The following is a 15,181-nucleotide window of genomic DNA, read 5'->3' on the forward strand; positions in this document are numbered from 1 at the left end:
AGCATTCATGACCCTTGGAACCATGATGCTGAGTGAAAGAAGCCAGCCACAAAAGGCCACATATCATATGATGTCATTTATATTAAATGGCCAGAATAAGGAAACCTATAGGGACAGGAAGCGGATTGGTGTTTGCCAACGGCTCATGCTAGGGGGAAGTAGAAAGTGACGGCTAACGGATGAGGTTTCTTTGCAGGGAAATGAAGTAATTTACAATTTAAAAATTTTAAGTTTATTTATTTATTTTAAGAGAGAGAGAGGCAGACAGAGAGGGAGAGAGAATCTCAAGCAGGTTCTGTGGTTTCAGCACAGAGCTTGACTGAGACTTGAACTCATGAAACTGTGAGATTATGACCTGAGCCAAAATCAAGAGTCAGAGGCTCAACCGACCAAGCCACCCAGGCACCCGTGTAATTTACAATTGGATATGCGTGATGGGTGCACAACTCTGGGAATACCCTAAAACTATTGAATTTTAGATTTTACATGGGTGAACTGTATGGAATTTTAACTATATCTCAATAAAGTGATTTAAAAATAAAAAGCACGGTTGGGCGGTGGCAGAATGGCTGCACACACAGCAGTGGGAGGAGGCAGGGGCCAGACGGAGTTAGGGAGCCTGGAGCTTTCTCCCAAGGGCCCTTCGGAGCTGTAGCAACTTTTCCATACAGGAGATTCAGGACCAGGGAGGAGGCTTGCCCCTGGGGCAGATGATCAGATCAGCTTTGGGGATGGTGTTCCAGGGGAGGGAGGAGGGAGCCAGCTAGCAGGTTTGAGAGAGCAGGTGTGGTTGACAGGACTTGGAAAGGGACTAAATGGAGGTTGGGCAAGGAGAGCTGTGTGCAGAGACTGCGCAGAACAGGTCCTCAGCACAAATGAGTACACGCCTGTGACTTCCTATGGGTCTCACTGTGGCTCCCAATCCTGATTCAGCTCCTGAGCGGCGGCCGTCAGAGGGTGTCAGGTTCAGGGTCCAGACCCTACCAGCACGCCCCTTGCTCTTCAGCTGGGGGAAGAGTGTGGAAAGTAACATTTATTGGGCTTGTACCCATATGGTTCTCCTCATGGCACTTACCCCAAACCAGGCATGCTGTAGTGCCTACTAAGTACGGTTTACAGTAATAAGTGAACAAACTGGCATCTCATGTGGTAGTCTCTTTTTTAAAAAGTTTATTTTTATTTATTTTTAGAGAGAGATAGAGAGGAAGCAGGGGAAGGGCAGAGAGAGAGAGAGAGAGAGAGAGAGAGAGAGACAGAGAGACAGAGACAGAGTCCTAAGTCCTCACCAACCATGAGGTCATGACCTGAACCAAAGTCAAGAGTTGGATGCCTAGGGGCGCTTGGGTGGCTCAGCCGGTTAAGAATCTGGCTTCCAGCTTTGGCTCAGGTCATGATCTCACCACTCGTGGGTTCGAGCCCTGCTTTGGGTTCTGTGCTGACAGCTCAGAGTCTGGATCCTGCTTCTGATTCTGTGTCTCCCTCTCTCTCTGACCCTCCCCTGCTCGTGTTGTCTCTCTCTGTCTCTCAAAAATAAATAAAAAACATTAAAAAAAAAGAGTTGGACGCCTAACCAGCTGAGACACCCAGGTGCCCCTGTAGGTCCTTTACCATCATATAAAGTTAATACAATTACCACCCTTTTGATAATGGGGAAGCTGACGCGCAAAGTGGCTCAGTACTGCTCAGACCTCCCCACGCTCCCAAAGGTGATGGCTTTTAGGAATCAGTACTGATAAGGCTATGTTGGCTAGCTACTGGATTCTTGGAGGGACACAAACTCAGACCGTTCATTCACTTGCCATTTTTTCATTTAACATGGTACTATTTATTGGGCTCTGAAGGAGACACTTGGTGTCCCACCCATAGCTCCTTGGCTTTATCTTGTTAGAACTTTCCAGCCCAGCCTTCAATGGCCAACTGGTGTGTCTCTTTGCCAAAGGGATTCTGTGGGCGTTGAAGTGTTCTCTGCCCACAAATATGGAGGAATGGAATTAAGGATGTCCCCCTCCGCCCTCACAGTGTGGGGGTTGATGTAAACACATCTTAGCCCTCTTCTTCACTCAGTTCCCCACTGTCTCCCAGAGGCCCCAGTAGGGTTGGGCTCTAGCAACCCATGGTGGAAACCTCAGAGTGGTATCCTTTCCATTGGGATGGCCTCACGTGTACTGCAATCCTTGCCTCGGGGTTTGTTTCTGGGGGAGCCCAAACTCAGATGGGCCTCTCCTCCATGCCAGACACTAAGCAAAGTGGTGAGGCCTGGCCGTCTTTAGGTTCCTTGGCTCATGGGGTTGATAATTACAACACACGTGAGTATAGAGACAACAGACGTGCTAATGTCTGTGGCCTCAGACCTAGGGTCTTCCTCCTTCCCCCTTCCCTGTCCTCAGACCAGTTTGCCTGTAAACCCGACAAATGCCATTGAACCTCATGATTCCCAGAAGCAGTCTTACCTTTGGCTTTGATAAGTTGACCAGGACAAAGGCAGGTGTTAACCATGTTTGGCAGAAGCTGATGCAGAAGCCAAAGCAACACCTAGAACCCAACGGGGGAAGGGAGCAGTAGAGACAGGAGGTTCCCCCCTTCCCTCCCTCCTGAAAACATGCCCCGTCTGCTCCCCATGCCTCAGCTCCAGGCGAAGGCAATTAAGTCATTTGCTGCAGGGGCCTGGAGGTGGCAGTAACATATAATCACAAACATAAGCAGTTGTATATGGTAATTATGAATTCTGCCTATTTTTTTTTATCAGTGCAACCCAGACCAAAGATGATTTTCTGCTTGATCTAATTCTAATTTTGATCCGTCCCCCCTTACCTCCATCCAACTTCCGAAGGAGTACGATGGGGGCCACTGGTGATGATTTGGGGACGTGACAGAGTGGAAGCCTCTGTTTCCGGGTCTTGTACCACAGGAGTTTGACGGAAGTGGATTTGATACTGACGCTCCATCTCGCGTGGCGCCATGTCAGGGCCGGCCTCATCCCAGGCCGCCGTTGGGTCTGGAGGTCCCCACCGGCACCCCCCGCCCTCCAGTACCATCCCTTTGACTGGATCCAGTGGTTCTTCTCAAGACCACGAATCTTCCCGCTTACCCGCTCCCCGCCAGCTTCCCACCGCCTTGCTAAAACATGCCATGTGATCACCTCAACCGCACGCTTCAGAGTCTTCGCGCATTCTGAAGTAAGTCTTCTCTCCTCGGCCTCTCACGGGTACCCACGATGCCCACACGTTTCCACTCCCCTGACTACCGCCTGCTTCCAAGTCATCATGTGTCGCCCGGATGGCGATGCTTCCTCGGTGGCCGCCCAGTTTCCTTCCCTGTCCCCCCATCAGCCCCCCTGCTCTCTACCCAGATCTTTTAACACAGAAGTCAAATCATGCCATGCCTCCCCTTTGCACCGAGGGGAAAAAAGCCCAGGTTCCTCGCTATGACTTTGCATGGCCGATCTCCACCTGTCACGCTGAAACAGCATCTCCTGGACACGTTACACACCAGGCGTGATGGCCTTCCTTCGCTTTCGCAGGCAGGTTAGACACATCCCTCCAAAGGGCCTTCGCTGGTCTCCTTGCCTCCAGCGGTGCTCCCACGTGGCTTGGGCAGAAACAACTTCTATTTCTCGTTCATGTCTTGTCACAAATGCTGGTCCCCAGTGACACCTTCTAAGAGAGCACTTGCCCATGTGAAGTCCCTCCCCAGCTGTGCCAAGCCACCCCCCATTCTGGTTTCTGGCATACGCGGACATATTTGCTTACTTATGACCTGCCTCCTGCTAGAATGCGGGCCCCACGAGGACAGGGAGTTTGGTTTGCTCAGAGCTGTTCTCCAGGGCCTCCTAGAAGCCTTGGCACATAGTAGGTACTCAATAAACACTTTCTGAGGGAGCAAACGAACAGCGCCATTCATGGTCCCTTGCAAAGCCTTTCACGGGAGGCTGCCAGACCTCTTTTCTCCTGCGACTATGATTATATATTTATGAGGTAATCAGCAATTGAAAAGTTCCCCGTAATAGTAACTGGAGCTTAACACACAAATAAACTGAACACCATTAAGGACGTTTTTGTGGCCACTGGGGTGGATCAAGTGAGCTAATCGCCCAACTCCCAGCAATTAAGTCAATTAACCATTTAGACATATGCTGAGCCATTTCCCGGCTCGAGTTTCCTGGGGGCATCTGTGAAATTTGTGCAGCTTATTTATGGCGGAAGCTTCTGGTCTCGTTACCAACTGGGGTGACCGGGGAGAGCAAGAGGGGTGGCTGGTTAAATAAGAAGAAAGTCAGGGCTGCGCAGAGATGTGATAAGCCATGCCCGCTCCTTCTCTGTGTGCAGAAAGAACGAGGGAGGTAGCCATTTCTTACCTTCACCTTCCCACTTAGCATGTTAAGGCTGTTTAAACACCTGGTGAGTCACTGAGGGCAAAGGAGAGAGGAGTGCAGTGGACGGGGGTTAGACTCGGTCCGGGGTTCCAATCCTGAATTCCACTCTGTAGCTGAGCCTCAGTGCCCTCATCTGGATGAGGATTAAAGGAGACACATAGTGTAAGGTTGCAAGGCTGCGTCTGATGCACAGAAAATGATACATCACCAATGGTTAGGGTCGATATCATTATGCTGAAAGGTAAGGAGAAGGAGGTCGAAACCCACAGGAGGAGGAGTCAGACACACCTGGTTGGAACTCCCATTCCTCCCGAACTTTCTTTGCTTTGTGCAACTAACTTCACCTCCCTGAGCCTCAGTGTACTCATCTGATAAAGGGGCTAACAATGCCAGGAAGGGGTTTTAAGATGAAGAGGCCTGACACTTGAAAGGCTCTGGCCTGGGGTCCTCCTAAACTCATTAAATTCTCCCCTGCCTTTGCAGAGAAGGGAGTGGAAGGGGCTCCCCCCAGGTTCCAAAGTCCAAGTTCTCAGAACAGAGCCGAGGTCTCCGTTTCCACAACCTCGCCTTGTGTGGGCATTTTACAAGCATGTAAAACAAAGTCATCCTTTCAAGGAGAGATACACACTCCTGGAGATAATTAGCATGTATCGACCGGATGTTTCCTTCCTTTCTTTTTTTTCCCTCCCAAGCACTGCACAAAGCCTTTCCCAGATATTATGCAATTTAAACTGTACAGAGAAATTCTGTGAGGTGTATTGTATGGACAAAGAGAGGGCTCAGCGAGGGCAGGTAACGCGCCTCCGGTAACACAGCCAGGACGTGACCACAGTCGGGATTTGAATCGGGCTCTGGCTGGGTCTGATGCCCCTACGCACCGTGTTTCCCCTGTCCGAGGCTTGCGTGCTGTGATTTTCTCCACATGGTACTCCAGTTTGTGAAGAAATGAAAGCATCCCTATTTCAAGATTAATCAATGGCTTTTGGAGATGGGCCCTTGCCACCCTCCCCGCTTCCCCCCCAGCCCCAGCTGTCACCCTCCTCCCCTCCTTCTCTAACTTCCACCCGGCAGGCTCCCAGAAGGCAGCAGGTCCTTGGCTGAGGATGGAGAACAGCCAGATGGATGGGGCTCCGGAGAGAGAGACCGAACCTCAACATCAGAGACGGTCCCCACACACTACATCCGGGGAGCCGGGCCGGACCTGCCAAGATCCCCGGCCCGCAGGCTCAGCTCGGTGACATCCCTGTGTGGGATTCTGGAACGCACTGCAAACAGACATCCACCCACCTAAAATGTGTCTCTGATCTTCTGAGGCCCGGGCAGCAGGGCGGCCCCTCGCCGTTTCTTCCTGGCAACAGCCGGCAGCAGCCGGTGTTAGAAAGGGAAGGGAAGAAATCCCAAGCTGTGAGCGTTGCTCAAGGTTCCAGCAAAGGCCAAGGCACTGGCTCACTCTGACAGGGGCGACGCGGGGAGGGACTTTTCCCAGCTCCTCCTGATGGACAGTTTGCAGTTGCTAACTTCCTACTGGGATTCGTTATCATCTATTCAGTATGGTCATAAAACAATGACACATAGGCATATGCATATTTTTTCTACACGTGTACACATCTATATACTTATGGCTTCACCCATCATTATACAGATACTCAGTCTCCGGCTTATGAAGTTAAGAGACCTGGAAACAAGTAGCCCCACGCTAACCGGAAGAAGGGCCAGGCACTAGGGCAGTGGTTATCAAACTTAGGCGCATGCCAGAATGATCTGAGAACTTCATTCAAAATGTAGATCTCGGGGCACCTGGGGGTCTCAGCAGGTTAAGCTTTGGTTCAGGTTGTGAACTCACGGTGGTGAGTCCAAGCCCTGCGTCAGGCTCTGTGCTGTCAACGCGGAGCCCGCTTGGGATCCTTTGTGTCCCCCTGTCTCTGCCCCTCCCTGGCCCCCATGCTTACAAGGGGCACACTCTCTCTCAAAAAGGAATAAACATTTAAATGAGTAAAAGAAAGTGTGGATTTCTGATTTCCATACCAGAGCTTTCAAAGCCAAAGGACTAGGTCGAGACTTAGTAATCTTGATGTTAAAAATGCCACAGAGCTCTGTATCTTATACTGGCTAATTTTATGCTGTGTACATTTCATCTCAATGTTCTGAAAAGACAAAATGCCCAGTGAATCACTTGCCACAGACCAGAAAATGAGGCAAAGCTTCCTGTGTGGGGCCCTGGAAACCCTTACCGTATGTTTGAGGAAGATGTATTTAGAAGCACTCACGTGCTGACCTGTGGGGCTGGATTGAGTGGACATGGAAGCTAATCCTAGTTAAACAAAAATTCACGGATTACTACAGAAAAACACAGGGTAACAGGAAGACATTCTCCTAAACCACTCTCTTTTGGAGGTCTTGGTAATACACATAGTTAAATTAGTTGCATAAGTTAGACCGTCGTATATGTGCTTCCTAGAAATTGCTTTCCCCCCTTAACAGGTTAACATGGCCATGTCCCCCCTAGTCTGGGCATGTTAAACAGCCTTATCCTTCTAATAGCTGAGTAATGTTCTGTTACACGGATACTTTAGGTTGAAATTGTAGCTCTGCCACTGTTTTTACATTTTTAGTTTCAAAAATAGCCCTTTTGGTTTACTTAACCATTCCCTTCACCACGGGTAATTATGTTGTTTCCAATTTTCTTCTACACAACTGTTTCTTTTTTAAAAAGTATAATTAACACACAATGTTACAGGAGTTTCAGGTAGAGCACACTGATTCCACAATTCTATGCTATCACTCCGGGCTCCGCCATTCAACTTCGGGACAATATCGTTGACTACATTCCCTATGCTGTACTCTTCGATTCTGTGACTTATTTATTTTACAATGGGAAGCTTGTACCTCCTAATCCCCATTATCTGTTTCATCCATCACCCCTTCGCATCTCGTCTATGCTATTGTTAGCTACGTGGGAATGGTCCTCCTTGAAACTACCTCTCTAAGCACCTGTGTAAGTGTTACTCTAAGGTAGTTTCTGAAAACAAAAAGCTGGATCAAAGAGTGGACATATTTGCACTTTTAATGGGAACAGCTAAGTGTTCTCTAATAAATTTTTAAAAAGTCACCCATATTCACTTTCAGTGAGAGGAAGCTAATACAGGGTAACTGTGTCCAAAGGGTATCTGCCAACAGTTACGCAAAGATATTCTTTAATAAATGACCACAAAGCCTCAAGGCATACAGCAAAACGTATTTACTCTTGTATTCTATAAAGATTGAGCCCACAGTGTTCAAGAATGCCTACTTTGCAACATCTTCATAAGCAGTGTGTGCTATCATTTTAAAAATGTGCTGAATCTGACCATTTGAAATGTCTCTGTTCTCATAAATTGCGTTTTTTAAAAAATTGGGAATGTGGTTTAGCTTGTGTTCCATGCTTATCTGGCCTTTGCTATGCCTTCTTTGATTAATTCAAAATTCATATGCTTGTTTCATTTTTTTCCCTGTTTACTTATGTTCTCTGTTTTCTTAATAATATCCAGGATCTCCTCATATCATGTGTGTCAATCCTTTGTCTGGTGGGTATAAAGCAAATAATTTTTCCCAAAGTACTTCATGTCTTTAATTTTTTAATCCGGTAAATATTTTCATTTTATGGAGTTTAATCAACCTTGTGGTTTTTTTATAGCTTATTATTTTGTTTTTATACTTAGAACCATCCTCACTGCTCAAGGTCATAAATTGCTAATCTCCGCTTTCATTGGAGGGTCATAGAGTTTTATGCTATCCTGTTAACTCCAATCCATCAGGGATTGATTTTGCTGGATGGCTGTGAAGTGACAATTTAACTCTATTTTTGTTCTCTAATGGTTAAACAATGGTCCCAGAGCTCTTTGTGGAATCCTCTTTTCTTAACTGCATTGAAATGCTACCTTTATTACATGCAGATTTTTCTAAATCCTTAGGTCTGTTTCTGGACTGCCTTATCTCTTGAAAATCGATGAGCAAAAACTCTTCCTAATCCTTCCCTAGATGACATTTCCTGGGCCCCAGCTCTGCTTCTAAGAAAGGCTTTTCCCCATGTTTTCATTCATCCATCCATCCATCCATCTGGACATCCATTCATTCATGTAGTTATTCATTTGCTCTCACTCACTCACATTCGTTCTAAACAGGTTATGTGTCCCCAAGGATTAACGAAACAGATTCAGCTCCTGTGTGTTTTCTGAGCCCATGTTTTCTGGGTATTAGACACCTGGCTATGCGTCCCTTAGTCCATCTTGTTGACTTCCTCCATCGACGTGTGGAGGAAGCATATTTTTAGCCCCACATCACGGATGAGTAAACTGAGGTGCAGAAAGGCTAATTAACTTGCCCAAGTTAGGTACTAAATGCCAGAGAACAAATTCAAAACCAGGTGAACCTAATGCTGGTTTTGTCTCCACCTCGGCTGCTTCCCTTGTAAAATAATTGCTCATGTTACTTGTGCATCTATTCTGTGCTGGACATTGCGCTGGGGGTGTGAACCCCCAGGTGTCCCAGACTGTCCCTGCCCAGAGGAGACGGCAGTCTGATGGCGGAGGCGGGTCATCGAAACAGACTATTATAACCCTCTCCAGCAAAAGCTAAAATAAGATGATGAAGTAAGATGGTGAATATTTCTAGCCTCTGGAAAGACGATTTTGCAGTCAGCTTGGCAAATAAAAAAAGCTCCTTTACAGGTGAGACATGAAGGTCCAGAGCCAGGATTTTCTGGCTCCAAGTCCCATCCGTTTGCACTTCGGATGCAGTGCATCCATGCTGGGGAAGACGGACCCTGGGCAGCCTTCATGGGAGAGAGCGTCTGCAAGAAGAAAAGAAGCAAAAAAAAAAAAAAAAAAAAAAAAAAAAAAAAAGGAAAAAAAATCAACACCCTTCAAATCGGCCTTCTGGGCCCCATAGCTTCTGAAAACCTCGCCATCTGTCCACATAAGCATGTTCCAAAGTTTTAAGTACCTCTTTTCACGAAGTCCGTTAAAGTTAACCTGGCCTCATAATATATGGGGGAAATCTGCTATAAATAGAGGTAAATAGAGATTGTAAAGATAAATAACAAGAGCAGCATGGGAGGGCTGATAATGTCCTCTATTTATGGCCCTACTCTCAAAAGGGATGGCCAGCGATCTGGCGTCTTTAATGACTTACTTTTGCCTCGGCAGCCTGTGTTCCCTGCTAGGGTGCTAAAGATTCAGTGACACAAAAAGCTTACAGATAATTAAATATTGATTTTTGTTTTCTAATCCTATATAAAAATTGTCCTGGGTCTCCCAATGGTGGTTTTATCTCACCAGGACATGGGGAGAGGGGAGGGCATCGGTTAACCCTCTTTGCACCCCTGCGGTGTGACCGTGGGGGGCCCCTTCGATGAGAGGAGGAGTGTCTGGGGTCAGCTTCGTGAGCACGTGACCTCTGCAGTCATGGGAGATCTGCGCTCGGAGGGCCTCGCGGCTGGGTGTGACACTCTACTAGCACCCTGTGGAAAGGCTAAATAATTTTTTGCACTAGGGGATTCTGCATTTCCTTTTGTAGGCCCCCCAGTTATGTGGCCGGTCCCGGGGCTGGTCTGATGGAGAGATCAGGGCAGCCAGCTCTGGACCCTCAGCTACCCCGCTGCTGCCCAGAACCCCTCTCTTCTTCTCCTTCCCTGCGTCTTGCTGGCTGTGCCAGAAACTCTGAATCTGGGAAGAGGGCCAGAGATAAATTTGTGATGAGAACACTTCTTCCCCCACCCTCTGCTCCTCTCTCTTTCTCTCTCTCTCTCTCTCTCTTTCCTCAGAAAAAAAAGGCACCTCATTGTCATTTTGTGTCTGGAGTGCGGCATGGGACATCTGGCAAGGTGGCAAAGTTGCTGGCTGGCTGGGAGGGGGTGGCATCCATGGCCAGGTCAGGCCGTGGGCTCTGACAGCAGATGGAATCTGGGAAGAGAGGGAGACCGAGTCAGAGAGCTGGGTCCTGAGCCAGATCCTGCCATGTGTTTTGCTATGTGGCCTTGGGCAAGTGGAAAACCCTTCTATGTTTCTGTTCTCTCATGTGCAGAATAGAGATACTAATTCTGGGCCCTCTGCCTGCCCCTTCCCACCTCCCTAGCAAGACCCCTGGGGAGAGCTTAGGTTTTTAAAATGAGGATCTTAGTGGCTCAGTAGGTTAAGCGTCCGTCTTCAGCTCAAGTCATGATCTCACAGTTCGTGGATTTGAGTCCTGTGTCAGGCTCTGTGCTGACAGCTCAGAGCCTGGAGCCTGCTTTGGATTATGTGTCTCCCTCTCTCTTTGCTCCTCCCCCGCTCGTGCTCTATCTCTCTCTCTCTCTCTCTCAAAAATAAACATTAAAAATCCTTTTAAAAATGAGGATTTGAAAACCGTGAGAGTAATAGCTGATGTTTTTCTATTGTTTCCCTGGCCCAGGCACTTGATGTAGGTTCTTTAGAGATGCTTACTAAAGGCTTACTCTGGTTGTTTTAGACCTCACAAACAACTTCGTGAAATTGGTACTTTTATAAACTTCCCACTTTACAGATGGAAATGCACAGAGGCCAAGGTAGCACAGCCAGTGTGTGGCAAAACAGCAGTCTTACCTGCACTCGGGCCGCAGACACCGGGGCAAGCTTGGGTCTTTCGATGCCTCCCACTCAGGACCCCCGGGGCCTGCCACCCAAACATGGTTCCCAGAGTATATTTGACTGGTATTTCTACACAGTGCCAGCCTGAACCGCATGTGGAATCCGAATCCGTCGATGGGGAGCCTGGGTGGCTCAGCTGGGTATCTGCCTCTTGGTTTTGACTCCAGTCATGATCTCACAGTTTGTGAGATCGAGCCTCACAAAGGGCTTTGCACTGACAGCACAGAGCCTGCTTGGGATTCTCTCTCTCCCTCTCTCTCTGTCCCTCCCCTGCTGGCTCATGCCTGCTCTCTCTCTCTCAAGAATAAATAAATAAACATAAAAGAAAGAAATTAGAATCAGTTGCCAATAGCAAAAAAGAACCTCAAGATTTCTACCTTAAAACAAATTTCCAGGGGCGCCTGGCTGGCTCAGTTGGTTAAGTGTCCAATTTCAGCTCAGGTCATGATCTCACAGTTCATGACTTCGAGCCCCGCATGGGGCTCTGTGCTGACAGCTCGGAGCCTGGAGCCTGCTTCAGGTTCTGTGTCTCCCTCTCTCTCTGCCCTTCCCCAGCTTGTTCTCTGTCTCTCAAAAAATAAATATAAAGCAATAAAAAAAATAGCCCAGATTTCCAGCATCCTAGACATGCCCTGACAGTGATGGGCTCCTGTCTCTACTTGGCAAAGTTCCTTCATCTGCTGCAGCCCCTGCCATTCCCTGTTGTCTTCCTGACACTAATGCTCAGCGTCTATTTCCCCATTGGCATATTGCATCTACCCATTGCCACCTGCATTATCTGCCTGATTCCTGGGAACTCTATCTTTGGCCCCTTCCCGGGGGTGGCAAGAAAAGCCCCTCCTTATTGTGGATGTGTAGACAATGTCCCCTCTGTGGGTGGCACTTTAAGTGGAAGAAACAATTAACTTTATTGGTGGAAAGAGTGGAATGAGGGGATCCGGAGGAAGCTCAAGCCCTGAAAATGAGCTCGAAGCCCCAGCGCTGCCTTGAGCTTCCGGCTTCCACGGTCCTCAATTTACCTAATTCCAAAACGCTTTGGTCAGAGGCTATGAAATATGAGAACAAATCTACAAATTATGAAACCCTGAGGTTCTGCCATCCAAATCGTTTATAATTCTAAGATCCGCCCCTCTCCCCGCACCCCCTCCATCACAGTTCAAAAATTCAAACTCTTTATTGCAAAAGGTTCTCTGATCACAAAATTTCATGATTCGAGTTGACTCACTTCTTGGAAAATGCAATACTATGAAGGAGAAGGAGGGAGGCTAGGGTCTGTCCCTTGTGCTAATTGCTCATGATTCCGTGGTCTGGGACTTATCGGCTTTTCAAAGCCAGAGAGAAGCCGGCCAACAGTTAGCCAGTCTGATCGCACAAGGTGGCAGAAGTGGGGGCTGGGATTCTTCCTGGACCCTTTAATCCGAGGTGACCGTCCCTTCATTTTCCTGGGCAAATCAATGGCGCCGAGATGGGGACGTGGAGGGGTGTATCTCCCTTCGAACCAGCCAACATATAAAGAGCAGGGGTTAGACACACACTTCAGGCACTGGGTAGCTCTTCAGCAACTTTAGGACAAAGTCAAAAGCCCTGCGCACATCCCGTCATCAGGCCGTATTTAACGAGTGAGAACCGCGATGAATGTGAAGTCTGATTAGATTAAAGGCGGTTTGACCTCAGGACGAGGAATGTGGAGGGAATGATCTGGGCCACGGGAGGATTTGAGCCACTGCAGCTGGAAGAGGGAAGCTCATTAGCACCGCACTGGGAATGAATCAGACCAATGGGAGATATGCTTTCGTTTTTATCCTAACTTGGAGGTGACTCTTCCCAATGCCTTTAGACCTGGCATGGATGGGCCACAGAAGCAGCTGGCTAGGGATGGAGTGCCAGGCTGGGGACAGAGAAGGTGATGGGGTCAAAGGGAGATTGAGAAGAGCCATTTTGGGGTCCTGAGAGGGCATTTTGCACAACACATCGGGGGGGAACAAATCTCATCACCAATGTCATTGCGAAGATCTCATTACTTGGTGCCAACTTTTGGCAATGACATGTGCAAATAGGGAATTTCTCTGCAAGTGAAAAAAATGATTCTGACACCAGGTGGCCACAGGCAGCACAGAAAACATGAGTCAAAAGCAGAAGTCCTCACCCTTGACACTACTGACGTTTGGAGTCAGATAATTCTTGTAGAGGACTGTCCTGTACACTGTGGCATATTGAGAAATATCCCCGGGTCCCTGGTCTCCAAACAAGAGATGCTAATAGCACTTCATGCCCATTTTTGACAATCAAACATGTCTTCAAACACTGGTACGAACAGAATTTGGGGAAAAGGGTCCATGGGGCATGGGAGGCTCAGTGGTTAAGTATCTGACTCTTGGTTTTGGCTCAGGTCATGATCTCATGGTTTGTGGGTTCAATCCCCATGTGGGGCTCTGTGCTGACAGCATGGAGCCTGCTTGGGATTCTCTCTCTCCCTCTATTTCTACCCCTTTACCTTTTGTACTCCCTGTCTCAAAATAAATAAATAAACTTAAAAAAAGAGTCCAGATGACCCCAAATGGTGTCTGTGACCCTTAGTCATGGCCAGAGAAAGATCTCCATCAATGCCTTAATGTGGACATAATTAGCAATTCAATATCAGAATTCTACCATGTGCCACTCAGAGTGTGTTGTGTGTAATTATGCTGACTGTCAGTAACAGGGAGAGGATTCAGTCATTTGCAAAGAATTCTTTATGGTGGCGACTTTGTTGAGCCTCAATTAAAGAATTCCTCTAGGTATGATGGTGAATCTGAGTATGCAAGGTGGGGTTTTGGGGACAAAAACAAATATAAAGCTGTCCTTGTGGGAGACTGCACAAACTGGATGAATTTCTTTTTGAAGATACTCACGGCAAGATGGTATAGTAATAAACATTCAATAAATACAAGATAGACTGGGGCACCTGGGCGGCTCAGTCAGTTGAGCATCTTGATTTAGGCTCAGGTCATCATCCCAGGGTTGTGGTTTCAAGCCCCGAATCTGACTCCGAACTGAGCATGAAGCCTGCTTATGATCCTCCCTCTCCCTCTGCCTCCCTATGCCCTCAGGCTTGAGTGCCCTCTCTCTGTCTCTCCTGTTTCTTTCAAATTAAAAAAAAAAACATGAAATAAATTAATGAATAGTTCTTATGGGTTCTATCCCAGAGATGGAAGGCACGTTGCAGGGCAACTTTGGAAAACAGGTTCCATTTCACCTGCCAGGGCTGAGTTACGAGGGGAGCATGGTGTTGAGAAGGATTCTGAGGGTGTGCCTGGGCTCAGGGGAAGCGTGATTGACAGAGGATGTCAGCTGTGGGTAGGAGAGGGGCTCTGTCCGCCCAAAGGCAAGTTCACCATGTCCTGGCCGCCTCCTGGTCAAACCAGTAGTCCGGCAGATGTTCCAACTACCCAGTGGAGGCCGGATTAGAAAGGGTGAGACCCAGAGTCAAGAAACAGAAACTCTAGCAGGTATTCTCAGGGAGAGAATTTAGTACAGCGGATACGTCGCTCTGGTGTGGGCAAACTGGGAAGGCTAACAGGGGACACAAGGAAGCACAGAGGCAGTGATTGTAGGCGTCATTGTCATCCCTGAGTTGAAGGAGCAAGTGGAGAAGCTGGGGGGAAACACCAACATCACACCAAGCTTGGAGGAGGGACCAGAAGTCTGCCGCAGCTCGAAAGCTCTGGGGTGGGGTGGGGGTGGGGATCCGTGCACAGCTTGGGCACAGACTTAAGGGAGAAGAGGCCTGTCAGCACTGGCAGGGAGAGCTGCAGGGGACCCACCTGTCACCACCAGGGTCAGGCGCCCCTCCTGCCAGAGCAAGCCTGCCCGCACAGAGGCCCGCGCGCGTCCCTTCGCCCGCACTCACGTCTCCCGCTAGCGCCCCCTGTGGGCAGAGGCCAACACAGCTCCAGCGGGCAAAGCAGAAATGGGTCGCTCAGATTCCCAGCCCTTTTGCCCCAAAGGCAGAAGATCAAAGAGCGAGTTTGAAGCATATACTACAGTTAAACAGCTTGCGAAGTTGCGGAGGCTCAAAGAGATGAACTGACTCGCCAGGAGGCCGCGCTTCTCTGTCTTGTGCTCCCAGTGACGTAGAGGTTTGCAAGCTCCTGGTAAAGACGGTAATGATCTTTATCTTAATACTCAA

At 48.3% G+C, this 15,181-nt stretch overlaps 1 long non-coding RNA gene across 1 annotated transcript; it reads right to left on the reverse strand.

Annotated features, from left to right (window-relative positions):
- Positions 1 to 9,050: 9,050 nt before the first annotated feature.
- On the reverse strand, positions 9,051 to 11,169 carry LOC115277220. The gene is made up of 3 exons (XR_003902305.1): positions 10,969 to 11,169; positions 10,186 to 10,311; positions 9,051 to 9,200 (listed from the first exon to the last, which is right to left on the reverse strand). It is a non-coding gene; the product is annotated as an uncharacterized LOC115277220 (long non-coding RNA).
- Positions 11,170 to 15,181: the final 4,012 nt, after the last annotated feature.

Source organism: Suricata suricatta, chromosome 14 (assembly GCF_006229205.1).
Source record: "Suricata suricatta isolate VVHF042 chromosome 14, meerkat_22Aug2017_6uvM2_HiC, whole genome shotgun sequence".
Taxonomy (NCBI): domain Eukaryota; kingdom Metazoa; phylum Chordata; class Mammalia; order Carnivora; family Herpestidae; genus Suricata; species Suricata suricatta.